Below are 26,938 nucleotides of genomic sequence, written 5' to 3'. Positions count from 1 at the left end.
CTCTGTTTGCAGATGACATGATTCTGTATCTACAAAACCCCATAGTCTTGGCCCAAAAGCTCCTTCAGCTGATAAACAACTTCAGCAAAGTTGCAGGATATAAAAATCAATGTACAAAAATCACTAGCATTCCTATATACCAACAGCAACCAAATTGAGAGCCAAATCAGAAAGGCAATCCCATTCACAACTGCCATAAATAAAATAAAACAACATAAAATAACATAGAATAAAATAAAATAAAATACCTAGGAATACAGCTAACCAGGGAGGTGAAAGATCTATACAAGGAGAATTATAAAATACTGCTCAAAGAAATCAGAGAAGACACAAACAAATGGAAAAACATCCATGCTCATGGATAGGAAGAATCAATATCATTAAAATGGGTATACTGCCCAAAGCAATTTACAGATCCAATGTTATTTCTATTAAACTACCAACGACATTCTTCACAGAACTAGAAAAAAAAAATTTTTTAATTATATGGAACCTGAGGAAAAAAGTTTTCTTTTTTCTTTTCAGAAAAAAAAAAAAAAAGCCTGAATAGCCAAGGCAATCCTTAGCAAGAAGAACAAAGCTGGAAGAATCACGTTACTCAATTTCAAACTATACTACAAGGCTACAGTGACCAAAACAGCATGGTACTGGTACAAAACAGGCACACAAACCAATGGAACAAAATAGAGAGCCCAGAAATAAGGTCACACATCTACGACCATCTGATCTTTGACAAAGGTGACAAAAACAAGCAATAGGGAAAAGACTCCCTATTCAATAAATGGTGCTGGGATAACAGGCTAACCATATGTACAAGTTTGAAGCTGGACCCCTTCCTTACATTCTGTATAAAAATTAACTCAAGATGGATTAAAGACTTAAATGTAAAACCCAAATCTATAAAAACCCTGGAAGATAACCTAGGTGATATCATCCTGGACGTAGGAACAGGCAAAGATTTCATGACAAAGACACCAAAAGCAATCACGAAAAAAAGGAAAAATTGATAAATGGGATCTAATTAAGCTTAAGAACTTCTGCACAGCAAAACAAACTGTCAACAGAGTAGACAATCTACAGAATGGGAGAAAATATTTGCAAACTATGCATGTGACAGAGGTCTAATATCCAGCATCTACAAGGAACTTAAATTACAAAAGAAAAACAAACAACCCTATTAAAAAGTGAGCAAATGACATGAACATACACTTCTCAAAAGAAGACATACATGTAGCCAACAAGCATATGAAAAAAAGCTCAATATCACTGATCATTAGAGAAATGCAAATCAAAACCACAATAAGACATCAACTCACACAACTCAGAACGGCTATTATTAAAAAGTCAAAAAACAGCAGATGCTGGCAAGGTTGCAGGGAAAAGGAACCCTTATACACTGCTGGTGAGTTGGTAAATTAGTTCAACCATTGTGGAAAGCAGTATAGCGATTCCTCAAAGAGCTAAAAGCAGAACTACCATTCAACCCAGCAATCCCATTATTGAGTATATACCCAGAGGATTATAAATCATTCTACCATAAAGACACATGCACACAAATGTTCACTGCAGCACTGTTCACAACAGCAAAGACAAGGAATCAACATAAATGCCCATCAATGACAGACTGGATAAAGAAAATGTGGTACATATACACCTTGAAATATTACATAGCCATTAAAAAGAATGAGATCATGTCTTCTCTGGGAACATGGATGAAGCTGGAGGCTATTATCCTTAGCAAATTAACACAAGAACAGAAAACCAAATACTGCATGTTCTCACTTGTAAGTGGAAGCTAAACGATAAGAACTTACTAACACAAAGAAGGAAACAACAGACACTGGGGTCTATTTGGGGGTGGGGGAGGAGGGAGAGGAGCAGAAAAGATAACTATTATGTACTGAGCTTTATACCTGGGTGATGTAATAATATGTACAACAAACACCCGTGACATGTGTTTATCTGTGTAGCAAACCTTCACATGTATCCCCAAACCTAAAATAAAAATTTTTTTAAAAAAGGAGTTAAAAATCAAATCCAGGTCCATATCCTATCCATTTTGCTGAAGAACTCTTATTTTAAAATAATAATAATAACAGATTTATTTATTTATTTATTTTGAGATGGAATCTCACTCTGTCACCAGGCTGGAATGCACTGGTGCAATCTCAGCTCACTACAACCTCCACCTCCCCGGTTCAAGAGATTCTCCTGCCTCAGCCTCCCAAGTAGCTGGGATTACAGGTGCGCACCACCACACCCAGCTAATTTTTGTATTTTTGGTAGAGATGGAGTTTCATCATGTTGGCCAGGATGGTCTCAATCTCTTGACCTTGTGATCTCCTGGCCTCGGTCTCCCAAAGTGCCGGGATTACAGGTGTGAGCCGCCACACCCAGCCTAAATTTATTATTTTAAAAAGCAAATCAGTAGCTCTGTCATTTTCTGACTACACATTCACTTTTTTAAGTTTAACCCATTTTCCCATTCCTTCCTTGGTGAAACCCAGATATTTATGCTGCCTTTAAGAGCACACCATTTATTTATATAATGTTTAACAATGTGTGATGAATTTTAAATTCAATCCTCTTCATCAGAGCCTGGACTAGAGCTTTAAGAAGGGCTGGGAAGCCTGGACAACAGAGCGAGACTCCGTCTCAAAAAAAAAAAAAAAAAAAGAAAAGAAAAAGAAGGGGTAGGCAAAGCGGGGAAGACGAAAAGGCATGTTTACTTGGCCAGACCAGCTAATTCAAGATTGTCCTCGCATCCAACAAATATCTTTCCATCCCATTCTCTCAGTTTCAACTATTGCTTATAGGCAAACCACTCTCAACTTTGAGTCTCTAGCCCTAAAGTCTTTTTTCTAAGCTCCATAACCTAATTGCCAAGTGCCTGCTAGACATCCTAGTTCCCTCGGATGTTCTGCGCTGAATCCATCTTCTACATTCTCATTCGTTGTCCTTTATCCTCATTAACGGTCTCACCTCAAGCTCTCATAAAACTATTTCCTTCTCCTTCACTGCCTACAGTGCCTCCCAACAAACCCTATTTCGTTTACCTCCACACTGTCTCCTTATCCACCCCTACTGCCCAAGTCGTTGTCCTCACTCCTGGACCTATTCCCTGCTGTTCTCTTTGCCTCTAAGCATAACTATCTTCCACGTTATCACAAGGTTCAACTGCCCCACAACTTCAATATAGTATGTGTCAATTCTCTGGTCAAATCTTTCCAAGGACTTCTTGCTTTCTTCACATTAAAGCCAAACTCCCTAGTCCCAAATCACTATCTATACCTTTATTTCCTGCTGCCATCACAACTCTAACAATCAAGTTGCTCACCAACCATGGCACTTCTACAACTAAATCAAAATAAATAGAAAAAAGTGTATATTTTTAAACAAAGGGGGGGATTTAGAATGTTCCCAACACAAATGTTAAATCCTTGAGGTGATGGATATCCCAATTACCCTGATTTGATCAGTACACATTGTAGATTGTATTAAATATCACATGTACCCCATAAAAATGTACAATTATGTATCCATAGAAATTAAAAATAAAATTACCTTAAGAATTAAAAATAAATAAATAGAAGCATCAAGTACAGTGCCATTACAAGGAGAAAAATATGAATAATTTTTAGCTCTCTCTGTTTGTGCCTTAATTTTTAGCTCTCTCTGTTTGTGCCTTAATTAAATACAGACTGATTTTTTTCACAGATAGTTGGCATCTTTCTCTCCAAGTCTGTAAGTAAGTACTATAATAAAGGTAAGTCACAGTGCTATGAAAGTCCAAAGGAAGATGTAATTAAATGATTGCTCATAAGAGCATGCTGTCATATAAACTACTTCCATAATATGACAAGTGGGTAGAAAAATACAATTAAATAACATTTCAGGAAACAAAACATCCTAAATAACTAAATTTCCTGCCTAAATTATTTATGCATCAATGATTACAAAAAATCCTAAGATGTATGGGTTTTCTTTCCTGTCTCAAGAATTAGAACATATCAGTCAGTTTTCTCTGGGCTACCAGTGATACCATCAAAGCCTGTAACCCCCACTGTGAGCTCTCGAAATGCAAATTCAGAGATGAAGCCCCTTTCAGTGGTAAGGTGCCAAGTTGTTGACCATTTTCTTTGGTATTGTAGGGGCCTCAAAACAATGCCCACAAACTGTACTAACTGAATGTTCGTAAGAGTTATCCAGCATCTTTTAAACACAGATAAGGACATTCATTCCAAAGAACTGTTTTGATCATAGGTTTTTTTTGATCAGATAGTTTCCCAGTACTTATCAGAGATCAGAGGATAAGGGCTTTTTGACTGAATAAGCATATGGAAGGTGAGGGAAAAGAAGGGAACAGTTCATTTAAAGTATTATATACTTTAAGAGAATACAGTAAATGGAAAAGCAACATGCATGACCCCTTTGCAACTTCTTTCCGCCTTAATTCCCTCAGCTAAAAAACAGATTTCAAAACAGCTATGATGATTGTACCATATGAAGAGTTAACTCCTTTTGTGGTAACAGAATACCCAAAGGCAAAGGGGCTAGGAGAGAAAGCCTCCAGGAAGTAAGAGGTCCAAAAAGGAAAGCTTAAGGACACAAAGAACAAAATTAATTCACCAGGAAGGGTTGCTAGAGTCCTGGTGTTGACTTCACTAAATTTTAACTAAATTATAATCCCCTTCCCACAAAAGCCTCTGTGGCCATGTCTTCTGAAAAAGATTAAGACTGATTCTGTAGTCCATTTTAGACATTCTAAAAAGATTACATTGAGTTTTTTGGCATTTCACTTACAGATTTTCTTCCCAATTTTTCTAACATGTGAAAAGGGAAAAGACATCTGTGCAAAGATTTTACTCTAAACAACTGCTTGCTCCCATGTAGATTCGTTCTGCAACCAAGTCAAAGGTTCACTGGCACTAGAATAAGAGATGTGAAAACATTTTACTTTTTATTGCCTTTAGGATTTCATTTCCACACCTCCTCAACTACCTTTTATTGCTCATCCTAGTTCACTAGTCCAAATGAACTAAGGTGAAATCTGGAAGCGGCCACCTTTCATTGTTTTCTATTTTGTCTGTCTGAATAAGCCTGAGGTAGCAGCAACGTGCTCCACTCTAGCCTGAGTTCTAAATGTTGAACCCAAGCATAACACCTGTCAGGAATAAATATAATTCATATAACAAGTAGCTGGCTCGAGTGGAAGGCCCTAAATCACTAAATAAAATAATTTAGCAATTAATAGAGTGGATTAATATAAAGAAGTCTGCTTCAAACTGTCCAAATATCCCACCTCCCTTTGTACTCATTATAGCCCCAAGCCTTAGCCCAAATCACTAGGATAAAAATTCCTGCCAGCAGATGTCAATCAGGGGAAAGGCCCTGAATTCCTGTACAAACATATCAACCACCTTTCTGTTTTCAAAAAGGTTACTATGGCAACAAAATAAACAACAGATTAGAATAAGCTATGCCATTTGATAAAGTGAGCACATCAATGGCAAGTTCTGGCAGTCAAGTAGCCTTGACAGTCATAAATACCTCCTAAATGAAGAAGGAAAAATCAGGCTCCAGAATCACAAATACCCTACACACACACACACACTTTTTTTTTTTTACATGAAACCAGTGCTTTTTACCCATTGACACAAATGCAAATACAGTCATGTACCACAAAATGACTTTCCAGTCAACCACGAACCGCATATAAGACAGCAGTCGGTCACATAAGATTATAATGCTGTATTTATACTGTACCTCTTCTATGTTTAGATATAGATACTTACCATTGTGTTACAACTGCAAATACTCTGTGACCATATCGCCAGAGATTTATTTCATGGTTCTACTAACAAATAATAATAATAATAATAAGGAATGCTGACATACCACAGAAGGATCCTTGCTGAGTAGGTAGTTCATTTTACAGACGAAGAAAGTGAGTGGACTTGCCTGGGAATCCACAGCTAGTAATTAGTTAATACTTAAGAAAGTAAAATTGATGATGAAATCAATCCAATTCAAGAAATGTTCCCTATTAAAACTCTAAACTCTCTCACTTTATCTTTTTATTCAGCTAATAAACACCAAAGCTAAAACAGGGCCTCAGAGTTGAAAGCACAATACAGAAAGGAGAAGAGAAACAAGTCTTAATTTGAGTAGGACATAAGGGGATCTTGGGACTTCTAAATCTGATAGAAAATAAAAGGAAGACCACAGAAGCCAGAAAACTGTGTTGGGGGGTGGGGGGAGAACTATCTTTCTTAAACCATGAAATAAGACACAGGTTAACAATTTTAACTGAATGATACTTAAGTTTTCCCCAACTTTTCAAACCTACCACATACTAGCTGAGTGACACTAGGCAAATTATTTAACCCAAGCCTAAAAAAAGCAGGGAGTTAGGGAGGATGAAGAGAGGAAACAAATTTTTCATGCTATTTTAATGTAATTTTAATGCTTCACAGAGCATTCTGGGATACAAGGCGTAGCTCACAATAGATGCTCATCAAATGTGAGTTCCCATCCTTTTCCCTTCTCAAGAGAAATATTTTTTAAAAGGCCTGAATCCTTCAGTAGATCCAAAAATTATTCCAAGAAACTAAGTGGTCCAGAGTCCCTATTTCAATTGCACAAAATTAAAAGTGTTACTGAGCCAAAATCAGGATGGCAATGATAGGGGAAGAAAGTTTTTTCTTCATACTTGTGGTAATTTCCAAACGTTTCTGTAATAAACATGTTTTACTTTTATAGTTAGAAACAACTATTTGGAAAAAGAAAATAAAATGTTTTAAGAAGAGTTTCATCATTCTCATGCTAGAAATAAATATATATAATATATATTTTATATTATATATATTTTACATATATTATATATTATATATTTTATATATAATATATAATATATATAATATATTATATATATATATATATTTTTTTTTTTTTTTGAGACAGAATCTTGCTCTATCACCCAAGCTGGAGTGCAGTGGCACGATCTCGGCTCACTGCAACCTCCGCCTCCTGGGTTCAAGCAATTCTCCTGCCTCAGCCTCCTGAGTAGCTGGGATTACAGGCACCTGCCACCGTGCCCAGCTAATTTTTGTATTTTTAGTAGAGAGGGGGTTTCACCATGTTGGCCAGGCTGGTCTCGAACTCCTGACCTCGTGATCCGCCCACCTCAGCCTCCCAAAGCGCTGGGATTACAGGCATGGGCCACCGCGCCCAGCTTAAAAATATTTTTAACAAATGTTCTGTCCGATAGCTTGTACTATCCTAGGCTTACCCAGCCCTAACTGTGGAAAATAAGATTTCATAATCATCCCTAGGGAGAGGATAACAGAGTCATCTTCTTAACTAAAGCCAAACTGACCAGAACTCTATTCGTTGTTCCCAAAGACTGTGAATATCTTCTTAAAGGGCAGAATAAAGCAAAGTGAACTATGATAGAAAAGCTCCCTACAATAAGGCCAAGACCCAAGACAAACTCCTTTCCTCCCTCTTCTCCCAATTCAGTCAGAAAATGAAGGCGTGTGTTCACAGCATATGTAAGACTATTTACTGCAGTAATACAGCTTAACAGAAAAAAAAAAACTTTTAAGAGACTTGTCAATAAATGGCACCAGAACAAGCAAATATCCACATGCAAAAAATGCACTTATACCCTAGCTTACACCATACACAAAAATAAACCCAAATATGGATCACAGATACAAACATACAAAATAAACTATGAAATATCTAGAAGAAAACATAAGAGAAAATCTTTGTGATCTTGGCTAAGGCAAAGATCCCTTAGATATATGACAACAAATGAATGATCCATAAAAGAAAACATGATACACTAGATTTCATCAAAATTAAAAACTTTTCCTCTTCAAAAGACACCATCAAGAAAATTAAAAGACAAGACACGTCACAGACTAGGAAAAAATATTTACCAATTATATAAACTAATAAAGGGCCTATATCCAGGATATATAAAGGACTCTTATAACTCAATACAAAAACAGTAAATTTTTTTAATAGGCAAAAGGTTTGAACAGACACTTGACCAAAGAAAATAAACAAATGGCAAATATGAACAGTAAAAAAATGCTTAACATTATTGGTCATTATCGATACACACCCACCAGAACGGCCATTAAAAAAAAGATTAAAAATATCAAGTATTGGCAAAATGTGTGGAAAACTGAAGCCCTCATATATTGCTGGAGGAAATGTAAAATGTATAGCCACTTTGGAAAACAGTGTTACCCAGCAATTCCACTCCTAGGTATCTACATATGTGAAAACATAATCACAAAAAAGACCTCAAGTGAACAGAAATGTGTAAACCTTCGAATGACACCAATGACACCAGTTTGCTTTGTTTTGTTTTTTTGGAGTTTCTCTTGCTTTCAAACTGTGGGCTCTTATAACTGCTATATCAGTCCCTACAGTGAAATCTACTTGCACTATTTAAGCCACTGCAGAATTTTTTTAAAAATTTCCACCACACTAAGCCATTCCCAAAATTAATCCTTGGCTTCTAAATGGTCATCATTACCTTGGTAGAGGCGAGAAAAAAGAGGCAGAAGTAAACTTCTTCAAACTGCATATATGCAAGAGTAACTGGATGGCTCTGAGAAAGCAGCTTTCATAGCAAAAAGGAAAGTGTGTAAGAGAACTTGATGCAACGCCCTGTTGACAACTTTGTCACTGTTTAGATACTCCCCTCCCTTTTAGGTACCTGAATGACCTCAGGTGAAAACTGATTTTGAAAAGAGTCATCTATGCAAATCCTAGACAGAACATTTTTTACTGATGAATATAGAAAGAAGAAAGCTCCTTTATCTATTTGACAAGCTCTTTTTTATCGGCCTGTTTAAGATTTTGCATCAGCTCTTCAGTATCAAAGTCAAGATCCCCCCAGATAAAATCTATGAATTTACAATACAGTCAGTAAGTTACAATAACAGCAGCATTTCAGAACACATGAATAAATTCCAGGAAAAGGGAAATTTAAATTAAGAAAAAGTTTTCATCTATAAAACAGAAATATGCGTGATAGAAACAGAGCTATAAAGTTGTGTGAACAAGTCTATAACAAGTAAGCTAGCTGAGGACCTGCTAGTCATGGTCAAAAGAAAAGGCAAAGGGAGGAGATGACCATTGTGTGTGCTTAGAGGAAGGGAAGGGCAGAGACATTCTGACTGGTTCTTCTATATGAACAAACTGGTTCAGCTAAAGTAATTGCTAAATACATAAAGGGTGGGCACAGAACACTGCCAACACTGAAAGCTTTGTTAGGTGTTCTTTTTCCTTTACAGGAATTTCCAAATGCTTCCTTAACTTTTCAGTGACAACCTGGTTTTTATTTTTTATTTTTTATTTTTTTTATTTTTTTTTTTGAGACAGAGTCTCGCTCTGTCACCCAGGCTGGAGTGCAATGGCACAATCTCGGCTCACCGCAACCTCCACCTCCCGGGTTCAAGCGATTCTCCTGCCTCAGCCTCCCGAGTAGCTGGGATTACAGGCACGCGCCACCATGACCAACTAATTTTTATATTTTTAGTAGAGAGGGGTTTCACCATGTTGGTCAGGCTGGTCTCGGTGATCCACCCACTTCAGCCTCCCAAAGTGCTGGGATTACAGGCGTGAGCCACCACATCTGGCTGACAACCAGGTTTTAATGAAACCATACTAATCTTACACAAACATCCATGTGTTTAGGAAGCTTAGCTAATACCAAGAAGGGATGATCAGGAAGTCCCCAGAATTGGGTTTAAACCAAAAAACAAAGGCTAAGGAGTTTGTGGACTGACTAGGCATTCACAGCATTTCTAAGTATCACTGAATGTGAGGTGGTATCATCTTCCACCTAGAAATCGAAGAAAAAGTGTAGGAAAGCGAAAATGCCCACTACCGACAAAGACGTGGAGAAACAAGTGCTCCCATACTTAGATGATGGGAATGAAATAAGAAGTGGTCACAAGCATTTTGGATAAAATTTAACACATTTATATATGAAGATACTTGAAAACGTTCAAACTTTAATCCAGTAATTTTACTTTATCATAAGGAAAGAATGTTGGAATTGAGAGGAAAAGTTGTTTTGGAGGGGGGACGTTGCTGTCTAACAACAGAGAACTGGTTAAATGGGATAGCTCCAAAGAACAAAATGATGCTATCCATTAAAAACAGTACTCCAAAAAAAAAAAAAAAAAAAACTGTACAGAAGGGAACACAGTGTTAAGGGGGGAAAAAGGAGAAAATAATGGTATATGATTTAATATATTAAAAACTATTTTTAAAACCATGTAAGAAAGAGAAAAAAGCAAGAAGAAAACTAAAATGTTAAGTATCTCAAGGTAATGGGGTGTATATTTTTTTTTCTTTCTATATTTTCCAAATTGTAACCATCACCTATATACCTGGGAGGTGGCAGAGAAAGGAGATAGCAGACAATCCCACCACCACCACCTTTCAAAAATATGACAGCAAACTCCCTATCAACCAAAGTAAACAAAGTAGTCAGAAATCTGCTAAGAGCCTCCCCCAGTGTTTTCTGCCCTTTTATAGTAATATGACTCAAAGTGATGGAAATTAGTCCATAGCAACACTGCCAGGATCACGGACCATTTTTTTCACCTTGTATTATATTAGCTTCATAAAAGTCAATTTTGCGAAGTGAATGAAAATTGAGTGGTATAATGAGGCCTTATATCCACTTAGGTCTTTTTCAGATAACAAAGTAAAGTTTTTCCTGGTTTATATACTGAATTCTAACATTCTCCTTGTAAACTTTAAAACTTTCCCAGAATAGTAAAGACATCAATAGTAATCTTTATCACCAGTAAGCTACTACCGAATGATGCTCTAAGAGGGAATTCAGTAGAATTCTCCCGTATTTTACAAACCACTTTCTGCATAAAAAATGTTTCAGCTATCCTCAAACTGAATCAACTTTTTTTTTTTAAGATTTGCAGAGAGGCATGAACAGAGCTCATTAGGAAAATAATGGGGTAAAAAGATAATCCAAAATAAATATGTTAGCTTGCATTTTTCCCCTCATTGAAGGAAAAATACATTTTTATAGAAGATAAAGTGGGCAGGATTTTGCAGCCAAAATAAACTATAGAGTTAGGCTAAGTTAGGAATGAGGTTAGAATTGAGTTGAAATAGCTAAAAGAGAAAGCTATTTTCCATTGTTCTTAGACTAAAATACGTATTCTTCTAAAAAAAAAGAAATGAGAACTAATCTGGTATGTAACATTCAACACTCAAAAAAATAGAATCCCAGTGTTGGAAAGTGCCTCTCATCTAAACAGCCTCCCAATGAAATTAGGCATCTTTTTCATACACCAAATCCCAGATCTGCACAACTACAGCAACTCTTCATTTGGATACGTAACTGTACCACTGTTGACGTTTCTTTTGCCTGAACCTCTCCAAATAAATAAAAACACGTAAGCACACAACCCTATCTTTCAGATTATATCATAGAGTTGATCTGCTAAAGAATCTGCTAATCATTTTTTTACCATCTAATTGAGTTTCATATTGCCTACAAGCAAGAATATTGTAAAATGTAAACCACTTTAAAATGTTTTAAAATATTTCAGAATTTAGGATTTTTACTTACATCTTGAAGTTACTACCTAAAAGCTGGGAAGAGTTGACTTTAGGACCACCAACACAAGTCAGCTAAACACTAAGGGGCAAGGTAACCATCACCTCATCACCTGACCACTCCTTCACCTCAAAGCTTTTATATCCACTCTCCATTTAATACCTCTTTGATTCTCCTATTAACTCAAGATAGTAAAGCAATATTTGAAGCTTGGTATATATAAGACACTCTGCTAAGTTCTTCACATTGTCTTAATTCATCCTTATAAAATCTCTTTAAAGAATGTACTAGCACTACCCTTGTTTTACACATGAGAAAACTGAGGTGTGGGGAGCATAAATAATTTGCCTAGAGTTACAGAGCTGGAAGAGCTAAGGTATGAATGTAAAGAGTTCAGCTCCCAGCCTTAAGTTCGTAATCACTGTACTGGGATAATCAAAGGGATATTTTAGATTTTCCTGATACACCTTGTTCCTCAATTTATAGCAAATCAGGCTTCTAAACAATGTTATGATGTTGCTTGCCCTAGAGTGAGCATGAGCCTCTACACCATCACTGTGAATGTCTGAGAAGTAATACATTTACGGTTATTCCATTCTCTGGAATCACAATGCAGCAGCGACTATTTTTAAAATGCTAACTGATTATGCACTAACTATGACCTTTATCTCTCATTATCACCAGAATAACCTATAGCCGCTTACCAACTTGATAAGGAAAAGAGAAAAGTGATGATGATGATCTGGCCTGGTCCTGGGGCAACAGATAAAAGCTAAAAACACAGGTTCTAAAAGCATGTGTGGATTTGAATGTGGGATCTTCATTTGTTAGCTCTTTGACCTAGTACAAGTATTTAAACCCTCAAAGCCTTGCTTTTTCACCTGCAAAATGTGGATAACAACAGCACTACTCACACAGGTTATTATAAATATTAGGCCAATGTACATAAGGCCAGCAAGCATGACGCCCCATATATGGTAGGTATTCAAATACTAGTTGTTATACATAATTAGGTTAAGAATGAAGAAGGCCAAAGAGTAACTGTCTGACATGTTAGAACAAAAGGCAGAAACGCTACCAAGACCCACAGTACCACTCCAACCACAAGAGTAGGAATGACTAAAACTTCAAGACAGCTTAGCTGTACAGGTGGTTCAGTGAAGTACAACATATAGCCTTTAAGAAACAAACCCACCGCCAGCCACCAGCATTCCAATCACTCACATCCCCCTGATGGGAAAGATTAAGTCTCATAATCTCTCTCTACAATTGAAGAGAAAGTGTCAGCTTATTTCTATTCAGCTAACAGTGTTTACAACTTCAACTAATTTCTAAATGCTTAGGAAAGACAAGTTAACTAACTAAATTTTTACTACTATAAGGCAGAAAATAACTTGAAAGTAGGAGCCAGTAAAACACTGCCAAGAAGATGTTGTATTCAACCTGCTACAATGATTAAGACATGTAATTAGCCCATTATAGTAAACAATGGTGCCCTTATTAAGGATAAACTTTACCCCAGTGTGCCTCCAAAATACAGATTTAAATTACAGGGTCCATATTAATGAGACTTTACAGAATATGACGAGGCATTCTATTAAATACAGAAGTTTAGTCCGAAAGATATGCAAATAAATGAAGTCTACTTTACTAGATTCTACAATTAATTCCAAGACAGACTGAATTTACTTCCACATTGGACATTCTGCCTAAATCCATTAAAGATTACATTCACAGATCTACTAACTAAACATGGTGAATGAGCCAACAGGCACCCAAGTTCCATTATTCCCACTTCAGAGTAAAGTGCAGGGGAAAATGCAAGGGAATATTCAAAAGATAAAAACAAACATGCTTTGGAGAACTAAAGAAATAAAAGATTATCCTTGATAGCATAAATCCCAGTGCATATCGGCATCACAGATTCCTGCGCCACCCTACACCTACTGAATTAAAATCTCGCCAGGATATTCTCATCCAGAGCCAGGACTGAGAATAGCCTCCCTGTTATAACTATGCAGATTTGTGCTCTCTTCCCCACTCTGAACAGCCAATGGTTTGGTTTTTGGTTGGCTGGTTGGCTGGCTGGTTGATCTATGGCCTTGTGGCACTTATCATACTCACCAATTATGTGCACACTTTAACTCCCAAACCGAATCCTAAATTTCCTGAAGGCCAGAGGGAGGTTACTATTTTCTTAGGCACCTAGGACCAAATCATGTCAACAAAGAGTACTATAGGAGATATTCAACTAATACAGAAAATTAGTCCAATCAAGATAGAATTTTAAGAAATAGTTTAGGGAATTACTTCCCTTGCTGCACAGAGGTGGTCAGGCCTCTCTCTGACTCTTCCCTACCCTGAAAAACAGCTCCCAGATGGACCATTAGTCTTGCACGAGAGAAATGAAAGGAGATTATCTGAGAAAACTGCTAGAAGTAATACATGATTCCAAATTAGGAACTCAAGATAATTAAGAACTCAAGAAAATATGCTAGGGAAAACAGATAGGGGGCCCAAGAGGTGTAAAAGTAAATAATTAGGTAGAAAAATGGTAGTAGTTAGGCCATTCTAAATAAGAGAGTAATATCATTTGTCTTTTGTGGTCATAAAAGTCAAACAAGATCTTTTCAGTCAAGATTCTGAATTCGAATTCCAGCTTCACTAGCTATATAACATTACTTTATGCATGTACCACAGTTTCTTCATCTGTAAGTGGGGTAAGAACACCACTATAAGGTAAGGAAAAACAAAATCTACATTGTAAAGCACTTGTGCATTGTCTGGCACATCTTAAGTGTTCAATAAAGATTAGTTCCCTTCCTCTCCAGGTGGAAACTCAGAAGGTAAGATAATGAAAATAATGATTATCTGGTAGAAAAGTAGTGGATGGTCATTCTAATACCATTTTTAACTGTGTGCTTTCTCAGGGGTATTTTTGTTTTTCCTGTAGACAACCCATAGTACTACCGACAGCTACCATCTCTGATATGCAAGATCACCAGAAAGCCAAACGTGAGTGTAAGGCCAAGAAATTTTATATGTCCTTGTTAGAAACAAGACATTAATAGCATGGGTACAAACCCACAAATGATCATTTAAACCCCCAGCCACTTTGAAAAACAAGGAGAAAACGTATTCTGAGGCTTGGGGCCAAACTTGGCAAGAAGTCTGGGAAACAGCTTCCAGCCTTCACAGCTTTAAATAAGGGTAAGGCCAGGCGAGGTGGCTCATGCCTGTAATCCCAGCACTTTGAGAGGCCGAGGCAGGCAGATCACCTAAGGTGGAGGGTTTGAGACCAGCCTGACCAACATGGAGAAACCCCATCTCTATTAAAAATACAAAATTAGCCAGGTGTCGTGGCGCATGCCTGTAATCCCAGCTGCTTGGGAGGCTGAGGCAGGAGAATCACTTGAACCCGGGAGGCGGAGGTTGCGGTGAGCCAAGATCGCACCATTGCACTCCAGCCTGGGCAACAAGAGCAAAACTCTGTCTCAATCAATCAATCAATCAATAAAGGTACCATGGCCTGATCATGCCTAGGAAAGTAAAGGTGTCACTGTGATCTTTATACAGGAGGAAAAGTAAGAGAATTACATTAAGAAAAACAGGCAAAAAACCAGACTTGTTCATGTGGCCAGGAAGAACACTTGAAGTCAGGTACAGTGAGTACCTGGAGAACCTGGTGGGGGATTCTGGTTTCAAATAGTTCTCAGGAGTGTAAGTTGGACAGTAAGCTCCAGTTCGTCAATGTTCCTCTGAAAACTGGTGATCCAGGACTAACCACATTTGATACTTCAAATATTCTGCTGTTGTCGCCTTCTCTAACAGGCTACCCTTTTCTCCTTGTTTTGACATACTTTTATTATTGTAATTCAAGATCAACTTAGCAACTCTGACAGCCATGTCACTTATGACTAACATAAGCTTATTATGGTCAACTAAATGCTCCACTTAAACCAAGACTTCCTTCATCTATATTTCTATAACTTGTTTTCTAGACCCAAATGCAGGTCCTTAGAATTAATTCTATAATTGGCCTCATCAGAGTTGCCTCTTTGGCCCTCAAATTCCTCGTCAATAAAATGAACAAATTTGACAAGATACTTTCAACGGTTTCTTCCAGTTTTAAAACTACAGTCTAGCATTTACCAAACATACATGGTTAACGTTTTACTTTTAAAGCGTGTGTGTGCGCACACACACACACAACTACAAACTTGCCTAGAGGAGTCGATAGACTTGCATACCACTCATACTCCCATCATAAAAGTGCTCTATCAAGCGTTTAGGATAACACAGGCCTCTCAAAACATCATGTACTAGGAGAAGGAAGGAGAAAAAAAATCTCAAAATTTCTAGTAACTAGTGTTGTTTATTCCCATGGAAGCAGAATACAGGCAGAAGACCTGGACAAATTAAGAGCAAGGTTTCAATTCTTATAAACCAGAAAACAATACTAAGGCCGGGCGCGGTGGCTCACGCTTGTAATCCCAGCACTTTGGGAGGCCGAGGCAGGCGGATCACAAGGTCAGGAGATCGAGACCATCCTGGCTAACACGGTGAAACCCCGTCTCTACTAAAAATACAAAAAATTAGCCGGGCGTGGTGGTGGGCGCCTGTAGTCCCAGCTATTCGGGAGGCTGAGGCAGGAGAATGGCGTGAACCCGGGAGGTGGAGTTTGCAGTGAGCCGAGATGGTGCCACTGCACTCCAGCCCGGGTGACAGTGTGAGACTCCGTCCCAAAAAAAAAAAAACAATACTAAGGAGGTTGTGTGGAAACAGTACTTCAGACACATACAACTTAAAATCTCTAGTCAACACAACTATATACCAATGATGGCCACAAGAATTACATGGAAATAATTCTTTAGAGATGTTTATGAAGGAAAGGATATCATCAGAAAATACATTGCACTGCACTGTCTTTTAAAAAACATTGCAGACAGAGAGATAGGGTAGTGGCTAGAATCTCTCTCTACTTAGGATCTTAAATGACAAAGTAACTGAGTAGAAACTGTGCTAGACAAATAAACCTCAACAACTATCACATACCATCTTCCAACAAGTTTTTCCTGAATGACACTGAGAACTAAGAATATTTTCTCTCATTTACATTTTTATGATCATTTGGTTTTCTTTATAAGACCACATGTGAAAATACACTTTAAATATGCGCAATTGTGTCAGTTATAACCCAAAAAAAAAACAAAAAAACAAAAACTTATCCACAGACTGTGCTACCTCAATATTCAGGTAAGTCTGCATACACACAAACTCATTCTCTTAGATTTCTACCTATTTTTGTTTTAGATGATCCTAGACAGTAGTAATCACAGAGCCCACTAAACAGTAAAGGCTCACTCGCACAATGGGAGATGACTGAGTTCTTGCCCCAGTGGCTGAACACTGCTTCTTTGTCAACTTTCCTAATTAGCACTTGGCTTATTAATTCAAGGTCTCGTAATACAGTGACACCTTACATTTAGACTAAGTGAGGGACCCATTAGTATTAATGACTAAACCAATATAAAATATTTTAAAGAAGATTTCCATAACATGAATCCTGATTAAGAGCCAAAACTGGATATTATAGAATGAACCAGGGATTATCCTATGCAAAGTTCGTCTGGATGAATTAGTCCTTCACCAATACTGCCATTGCTCAAGTATTTTTGGAGCTTCTTTTTCACAAGAATCTTCAAAAATAGCATTAGAAAGGCATTACTTTATAGATGTCTCTTATTTTCTCTCTTCACATAAAACAAATACTTCGCAATCTGATAATGACTCTTTTTTTTTTTTAAACCGATCTTGTTTCTGAGTATCTTTTGGGTTATTTTTAAAAACCAAAAACCTCATCTGCTCAAGGAAACTTATCTACCCCACAATTAACAACAGTACTTTCAAAAAAGTCTTGCCCTAATTCCCACAGTAATGGAAAGAGGATAATTAAGTCCTAACTGAGGTAAGTTCTTTTTTTTTTTTTTTTTTTTTTTGAGACAGAGTCTCACTCTGTCGCCCAGGCTGGAGTGCAGTGGCACAATCTCAACTCACTACAATGTCCACCTCCTGGGTTCAAGTGATTCTCCTGCCTCAGCCTCCCGAGTAGATGGGATTACAGGCACGTGCCACCACACCGGCTGATTTTTTATATTTTTGGTAGAGAAGAGGTTTCACCATGTTGGCCAGGCTAGTCTTGAACTCCTGACCTCAAGTGATCTGCCCACCTTGGCCTCCCAAAGTGCTGGGATTACAGGTATGAGCCACCAGGACCAGCCTCTAGTATAAGTTCTTAGAGGAATCTTAAAATGAAAAAATTAGTTTGACATTCCCAAAACTGTTTTCCAAGAACCAAAAGGCTTTATCTTATATAAACACACCTAGAAAATTGTAATTTAAAACCAGGCTTTTTATACATAACAAAAAGGTAATCTCAATAAAAATAAATAATAAACCTGAATACAGGCATATCTCATTTTAATGCATTTCACTTTATTACACTTCAAAGATAGAGATTTTTAACAAATTGAAGGTCTGTGGCAACCCTACATCAAGCAAGTCTATCAGCACCATTTTTCCAAAACACATGTGGCTCACTTCATGCCTCTGTGTCACGTTTTGGTAATGCTCACAATATTTCGAACATCTTCATTATTATATCTGTTATGGTAATCTGTGATCATTGATCTTTTATGTTTTTTATTTTACTATTGTAATTGTTTTAGGGCACCACCAACTGTGCCCACAGAAGACAGCAAACTAAATAAATGTTGTGTATGTTCTAACTGCTCCACCAACTTGCTGCTACCCCATCTCTCTCCCCCTTCTTGAGTCTCCCTATTCCCTGAGACACAGTAATATTGAAATGAGACCAATGAATAACCCCATGATGGTTTCTAAGTGTTCAAGTGAAAGAAAGAATCACACATCTCTCACTTTAACTCAAAAGCTAGAAATAATTAAGGTTAGCAAGGAAGGCATGTCAAAAGCTGAGACAGGCAGAAAGCTAGGCCTCTTGCAACAAACAGCCAAGTTGTGAATGCAAAGGAACAGTTCTTGCGGGAAATTACAAGTGTTATTCCAGTGAGCACATAAATAATAAGAAAGCACAATAGCCTTATTACTATTAACAAATTAACAATATGAAAGCTTGAGTGGTCTGGATAGAAGATCAAGCCAGCCACAACGTTCCCTTAAACCAAAGGCCAATCCAGAGTAAGGCCCTAAATAATCTCTTCAGTTCTATGAAGGCTGAGACAGGTGAAGAAGCTGCAGAAGAAAAGCTAGCAAGCTAGCAGAGCATTGGTTCATGAGGTTTAAGGACAAGAAGCTATCTCCATAACATAAAAGTGCACTACAAACAAGCAAGTGCTGACACAGAAGCTGCAGCAAGTTATCCAGACAATCTAGACAAATGATGAAAGCAGCTACACTGAACAACAGATTTTCAATGTAAACAAAACAGCCTTATACTGGAAGAAGACGCCATCTAGGACTTCCATAGCTAGAGAGGGAAAGTCAAAGCCTGGCTTCAAAACCTCAAAGGACAAGCTAACTCTCTTGTTAGGGGCTAATGCAGCTGATGACTTTAAGTTGAAGCCAATGCTCACTTACCATTCTAAAAATTCTAGAGCCCATAAGGATTATGCTAAGTCTACTCTGTGTTTCCGTAACTAGAACAAAGCCTGGACAGAACATCTGTTTATAGCATGGTTTAATATTTTAAGGTCACTGTTGTGACCTACTGCCCAGAAAAAAAGACTCCTGCTAACTCACAATGCACCTGGGTCACCCAAGAGCTATGATGGAGATGAACAAGGAGGTTAATGTTGTTTTCATGCCTGCTAACACACTTGCTTTCTTCAGCCCACTGACCCAGAAGTAAGTTTGACTTTCAAGTCTTATGATTTAAGAAACTAATTTCATAATCCTAGACCTGCCATCCATCCTCTGATGAATCTGGGCAAAGCCAACTGAAAACCTTCTGCAAAGGATTCACCATTCTAGATGCCATTAAGAACATTCACAATTCATGGGAGAACATCAAAATATCAACATTAACAGGAGTTTTGGAAGAAGTTGATTCCAGCCCTGATGGATGACTTGGAGGGGTTCCAGACTTCAATGGGAGAAGTCACTGGACATGTGGTGGAAATAGCAAGAGAATTAGAATTGGAAGTGGAGCCTGAAGATATGACTGAATTCCTGCAATCTCATGATAAAACTTGAACAGATGGCAGGTTGCTTCTTAAGGAATGAGCAAAGAAAGTGGCTTCTAGACATGGAATCTACTCTTGGTGCAGATGCTGTGCATTGTTGAAATGACAACAAAGGATTTACAGTATTACATAAAGTTAGTTAATCAACTAGCAGCAGGGTTGGAGAGGAGTGACTCCAATTTTGAAATGAGTTTCTACTGTGGGCAAAATGCTATCCAACAGCATCACATGTTACAAAGAAATCTTTTGTCAAGGAAGAGTCAATCAATGCAGCAAACTTCACTGTTGTCTTATTTTAAGAAATTGCCTAAGCTGCTCCAATCCTCAGCAACCACCACGTGATCAGTCAGCAGCCATCCACATCAAGGCAAGACCATCCAGCAAAAAGATCACGACTTGTTGAAGGTTCACATGATTGTTAGCATTTTTTAGCAATATTTTTCAATTAAGGGATGTACAGTTTTAGATGCAATGCTATCACACACTTACTAGACTACAGCATAGTATAAACAAAACGTATATGCACTGGGAAACAAAAAACATGTGTGACTTGCTTTATCGCAATGTTCACTTTATTCCAGTAGTCTGAAACCAAACCCACAATATCTCTGAAGCATGCCTGAAGATTAATATTGTACTATATTCAAATAGGTCACTTCTATACTGGCCATGCAACTGTTTTTCACAACCAGAAAATATCATATTAATAAGTCACCTATTTTACTGCAGAACATCTGCATTGCTGAGATGGGTTTGCTGCCAAAATAAGAAACTGTACACTAACAGCAACTCCTATTCACAAGAGAGTTGGGTTGGTTTTTCTTTCCTAATTTAAAATATGCAGGTATGCACAGAGAAGGATGCAACACCTCATTTGGTTTGGTTTGGTTAGGGTAGGGTAAACAAGATAAGTTCTTAAACTGCTCCATTATTAAAACAAAACAAAAAACCTCTGTTCAAATTATGAGAAAAGTCCAAACTAACCAATTACATGACTTCCTTAAAGATTAGTCAAAATGGTGCATAACTTCAAAACTGAACAGAGTACTTCCCCAATCATAAGGACAAAGTTTTCTCAGGGCTCCAAGCCTTTCCTCCCCTTTTCCCTGCTAACTCTTCCTCATCTTACAGAACATGATCATGTAACCATCATCTCCTTCATGAAACAATCCCCTAATTCTCTCAACTCACTCTAAACTGGGTCAGGTACCCTTCCTCTCTGCTCTCTAATGCACACCTCAAATCTCTTAACAGCACCCCCATACTGTAATTGTTGGTTTCCTAGTGTGTCCTCTCCTACCAACATATAAGCTCTCTAAAGGTCCTAAATATGTACATACCCAGGACCAGACATACTAGTTGGTACATGGTAATTATTCAAATAACTCTGGATAAATCCCTGCCAAGAGAGATCATGATAGAGCCCACCATCATCTGTACTATTCACATCAATGCTCTATTTACAGTAACAAAGACCTTTGGAATGCTGACATATACTGGAGCACCTACTTAAGTGCCAGGCAGTGAGTTTTAGGTACTGGATATGTGAGAGATAGAGTAGAGACCTCCCTTATGGAGCACGAATGGTGACATTATAAACCAAATTGCAAATGTTCCTTATGCAACATGGTGGAAACGCAGTTAACAATGCATACACACCGAAAAACAGCACATGGGAAAATAAACTTTTAGTAGAAAATGAAAAACAGTAATAAGCCTACAAAGTAGAAAGACCCTTCTGTCACCTTTCTTGGACCTGTGAAAGATTGTAACTCCTTAACAGAGGAGGAAGGGCCTTTGCTTCTTCCAATTATATTATGAAAATCTAGACAAGAGTGAATATTAGAGAGAAGGGCAAAGAAAAAAAAGATACAAAGTTGAGAGTATACACAGGCGCGCGCACACACGCGCACACACACACCCATCAAAACATTTGCTACTGTCCTGCAACCTCTCAAATCAAATATTGGGCTTTCATTCTGACAGTGCCAGAAATGATCAAATGTTTCCTGCCATTTATTCCACTTCCTGTGCTCTAATTCAAGCCCCTTTAATATCTTTCTCAAAAACGCCATGAGAGCCAGTGAAGACTTTCTCAATACAGCAAATAACCAGAGAGGGAGAATTATTCAGTTAGGAGGGGTAAGGGAGTAAGAGACCCACTCCAGCTGTTCCACAAGTTCAAATGTGCAGATAAGCTTCCATCTATTTTTAGTTTTTGCCTTGCTCACCCTTTAAGAATGACTAGTACACCACAAGAACTCTAAAGCAACATTCTCCCTTAATTTATTCTAATTATATGTGCCTTGGACTGTTTTGACACCTGGAGATTTCACAAAATAGTTGTTTGTTTTCTCTGAGACTGTCACCATTTTCTAAAACTTGAGAAACTAGGCATGAAACAAAATCACCGCATGCATTTCTAAGTCATCATCCATCTATACCTTTGTTTAATAAAAGTCTATATATTGGAAATAGTTCTCAGACCTCCACATAATTCAACTGTCCTAATCTATAACTAGGAATGAACCACACTCCTTAAATGCAGAATTCCGATTTTTTTTTTAGAGAGACACGGTCTTGCCATGTTGCCCAGTCTGGCCTCAAACTCCTGGACTTAAGCAATCCTCCTACTTCAGCCTGTTAAGTATTCTCATTTTTAATGTAGTCCTTTTAAATTTTTTCCAATGAAAAAGTAATAGCCTACATTTAAGAAAATATTGGGGGAAATTCTCTTTCAATATTTCAGCTTCCTTTCCCTATAATTCCATCCCATTCAGATAATTTCCCTTACATAAAATAGCTAGCTCTTGACCTCCTTCGAAAATGGTCCCCACACTTTTACCCTTAGCAAAATTTTCTGGCATTATTCTCTGGTGAAATAAAGTACTCTTCCTCCTAATCCCAATTAGGGTAAGAGTTTTAAGTATCAACTTTCAATGAGTATTTGTCTTTTCTATCTCATGGTATGGTCAACTGATTGCTTCATATTGAATAAAAAGATAATCAGAATAATACCATACCCTGCATCCATTCTTTTCATGCAGGAAAGATAAGAAATCAACTCCAAAGATGAATGAACAGACTGGGCTAGGGAAGCCATCAATCCTATCCAAAGTCATGGGCCAGATATCACAAGAAGCTGTTTTGCAGCTCAGCAGACAAAAGAAGTGACAACAGTCTACGTCTTGAAGCCATCGCTGCTCTATCAGAATACTGTTAAAAGAGTCAGATTAAAAAAAAAAAAAAACAAGAGTCAGATTCAGACACATTCTAGAAATGACAGATGAATATTAAAGGTGTGCCTTCTTTCTCTCACCCTCTTCACTCTTTACAGCCTTACAGAGAAAATGAGGTACACAATTTCCCTTCTCTGTGCCCTACTTATCCTTAGATATTGACACTTATCAACAGAATAGATTACATACATATGTTGATTACTACTGACAAAAGGCATATACTATCTTCCAAGCTTTTTAAAAAAAGCTGTCATTATTTTGAAATGAGACATAAATACTGGTTAACCATCTCTCTACATTCCTTCTCCATTCCCCAACAAAAAAACTCACTAAACTTGGAAAATTTTTTACTCTCCCTCCTCAACCCAAAAACTAGAATACCAAGAATCTTTTACTCTTAAATGATTAGGCAACTATATTTTCATCTATCTTGCAACTAAGCAATCCTATACATAATAATATCCAGGTCAACAGTGACATACAATTGTTTTCCAGAATGATACACAATGTATCAGCGGCCACGTTACTTGTATGACTAAGCTCAGTCCAAAATGCAGATCAAGTTCATCAGCATGATCGGTGAGTCTTTACCAGGAATAGAAATGGGGCAACATAATGGCAACTCACAGAGTATCAAAAGGAGAGCATTTTATAAAGTGGCCCTGAGGCTGCCATAATTAAATCTCTCAGAACCACGCATTCTTTTAATGCATACAAAGAAGTTTGCAAAGTACTTGCAAAGAAGTTTGAAAATTTTACAAATCCTATGATGATATGATACAAAGATTATACTTAAAGCAAACAGTGTCCACTGTGAAATGTCCAAAAATATACAAAGACTCTTCCCATCACCACCAAATTTTTCTGGAAATAATGGTTCTAATTAATGGTTCTGGAAATAATGGCTCTAATTAAACCCTTAAGGGTGGCATCCTTGAGCACAGAATCCATTTCTTATTTTAATATCTGAACATCTAAACAATGCCCAGCACACAGCAGGTACTATAAGCAGACTGCTGAATTTAATTATCTATACTTAAACCCATGTACAATATTTCAACTGTCTCCTTTTTGTGGTTAAAGTGGTCTTAGCCACTTGTGGTCTTTATTATTAATGATAACTATGCGATTGCATTCCTTATCTCTAGACTAAATGCAATTATTTGCCTTTTAAATGCTACTTATTTTATTTTAACCTACATCATCTCCTGTTCAGAGAAGTAAAAATTGTAAATATGGGAAAGACAACCAAATATTTGCATTATGACAAGGCTACTTTATCACTTTTTGTCATGACTGATTTTATTAAACTAGTGGCTATAATTATATGCTACAAGCTTAAATAATTCAACAACATGCAAAACCGAAGTCTTGGTTTCTTTACCGCTTATAGTACTGGCCACTGCACAGGCATCAGGGCTACACAATCCCATTATAGAGCCACTAGCCACATCTCAATTTGGGTTAGCCACATTTCAACTTGAAGAAATGTGGCCAGCCTGAACTGAGATGTGCTATACATCTAAAACACACACACACTGACTTTGAAGATGGTACAAAAGGCCAGGCATGGTGGCTCACACCTGTAATCCCAGCACTTTGGGAGGCCAAGATGGGAAGATCATCTGGAGCCCAGGAGTTAGAGACCTGCCTGGGCAACAAAGTGAGACCCTGTCTCTACAAAACAAAATATAAAATAACTAGACAGGCATGGTGGTGCACGCCTGTAGTCCCAGCTACTCGGGAGACTGAGGCAGGAGGGTCCCTTGAGCACAGGAGATTAAGACTGCAGTGACCTATGATCCTGCCACTGCACTCCAGCCTGGGCAACAGGGACAGACCCTATCTCAGAATAATAATAATAATAATAATAATAATAATAAATAATGAAGATGGTACAAAAAGAATGTAAAAATGTAAAATATCTCAATTTTATAATTACATTAAAATGAACTTTTATATATTGAATTAAAATATTAAAGTAAACTTCTCCTTTAATGTAGCAACTAGGAAATTTTAAATTACCTAGTGGCTGATATTATACTTCTACTGGACAGTAATGGACTGGAGCCAGACAAATCTAGGTTCAATTACCAGTACTAATAACTTCCTTGGTTTTGTGCTGCCTGATCAGCTGCTTAATACATAAGCTGCATTTCTCCATCTGTAAAACTAGAATAATGTCGCCTTCTTCACTGGCTCCTGGTGAGGATAAATGAGCACTTAGAACGTAATGGTTGGAATACAGCAGAAAATGGCAAAATGACAGTCATGTTTAATCGGCAAAAGAAAGATTTCAAACTTTGCTCTCAAATAAGTATCTCACAAAGTTTATCAATGGGCTAACAACAGATTGTTCTTTTAACAATTCATGACTTGTCATTATATTGCAACATTTCCATTCCTAACACCCATTAATCATACTGATTAACTTGACTCTACAACCTTGACCAATACTACATTCCAGTAATTTCTGGTTAATTTTTACATAAACGAATATTTTCTAACTTAAACGCCCATTGCTCATACGCTATTTCAATTCTACCAAAAAGGACCAGCAAATATGAGAAAGATTCCTTTGGTCATACATACCAATTTTAAATTAAGACAAAGAAAAAGCAGTGAAGTCACCCATCCCTGAAAATGAGGTTTCTAAAATCTCAAAGTCTAAAAACTACTGGAAGCTCATCTGGCACATATTAAAGGAAGCTGGCTCCTGCCTAGGATAAACTATTAATATTTCTAATATCAATCCAAAACTTAATATCAAACAATCAGAAAACAATAAAAGGCAAAGAAAAAAGTTACCTTTTGTTCCTATGCTAGCAAGCTTTTAAGGGAAACAATGCAAAAAATCAGCTGTTCAAGTTAAGCATTAATTTTCTTTTGGAAAGGAATGAAACAAAGACAAACTAGTGAATAAAAATCCCGTATTTCATTTTGGAGCTTAACACATTTATATTACTCTAATATATCAAACGCCACCAAATAACAAATGTCAATGCTATAATCATTTGTGGACAGCTGAGCTTACACATTACAGAACGATTTTAAGAATCCCAAATGTGTAAGAACCCCCAAAATTTGCTACCTTTTAATGGGCAGGGAAAAGGAGAAATGAACCACGATAGGGAAACTATGGCCTTGCTGAAGAGTGGAATGGAGTGAACATACTGGTTTTCAGATGGGTCAGTTTTCAGCAGAATTCTGACCTTAACACTATCTCTGACATTCAAACACACACCAAAATTCCATAATCATAATAGATGTGATTCAATACTTAACACACCCTGCAAGTTAAAGCAAATTATGCAGCTTCTCTCAAATTTCCTTTTGCCCACTAAAAACTAGTTAGCCATGGAAGAAATTAAGTACCTGAGACATATTCATTGACCACTGGAGTCCCAAAAATTATTGTAGCTACCAGTCATGTCCACGGGAATTAGTGCGTAGAGGTATAAAATATGACTTTACATTAATGAAACTGATCATTTCTAAAGTGGCTTACCAGCAGGGAGGAAAAAAACCAGAATTAACAAAAGCACCAGTCCACCACAGTACCTGGCTACCCACAACTGAGTCTTGAACAAAATGTTACTCAAGCTGTTCACAAAGTAGCCCCACTCCCAAGAAAGTACTGAAACAGGACATCTTTTATTTTTTAACTCCTTCCCCAAGAACCTGGCACAGTGCTAAACATAAACTGCACAATGAATAGAGGTATTTAACTAAATATTATGTGTCCATTTATGCAAATACATAGTACAATAAACTCTACAATTATAAAACAGTAACCTATTCTTTAATGCTCTCAAAATTTTAGAATGTCCTTCCCTCCTCGACTCCTCAAAGCAAAT

At 37.4% G+C, this 26,938-nt stretch overlaps 1 protein-coding gene across 13 annotated transcripts in view; it reads right to left on the bottom strand.

Annotated features, from left to right (window-relative positions):
* The window catches only part of AKAP13 (A-kinase anchoring protein 13), a 361,925-nt gene that overhangs the window by 299,685 nt on the left and 35,302 nt on the right, over positions 1-26,938 (bottom strand). The window lies entirely within an intron of this gene.

Source organism: Pan paniscus, chromosome 16 (assembly GCF_029289425.2).
Source record: "Pan paniscus chromosome 16, NHGRI_mPanPan1-v2.0_pri, whole genome shotgun sequence".
Classification (NCBI taxonomy): domain Eukaryota; kingdom Metazoa; phylum Chordata; class Mammalia; order Primates; family Hominidae; genus Pan; species Pan paniscus.
Note: the sequence above shows the minus strand (reverse complement) of the source record. Positions and strands in the feature narration are given on the sequence as shown.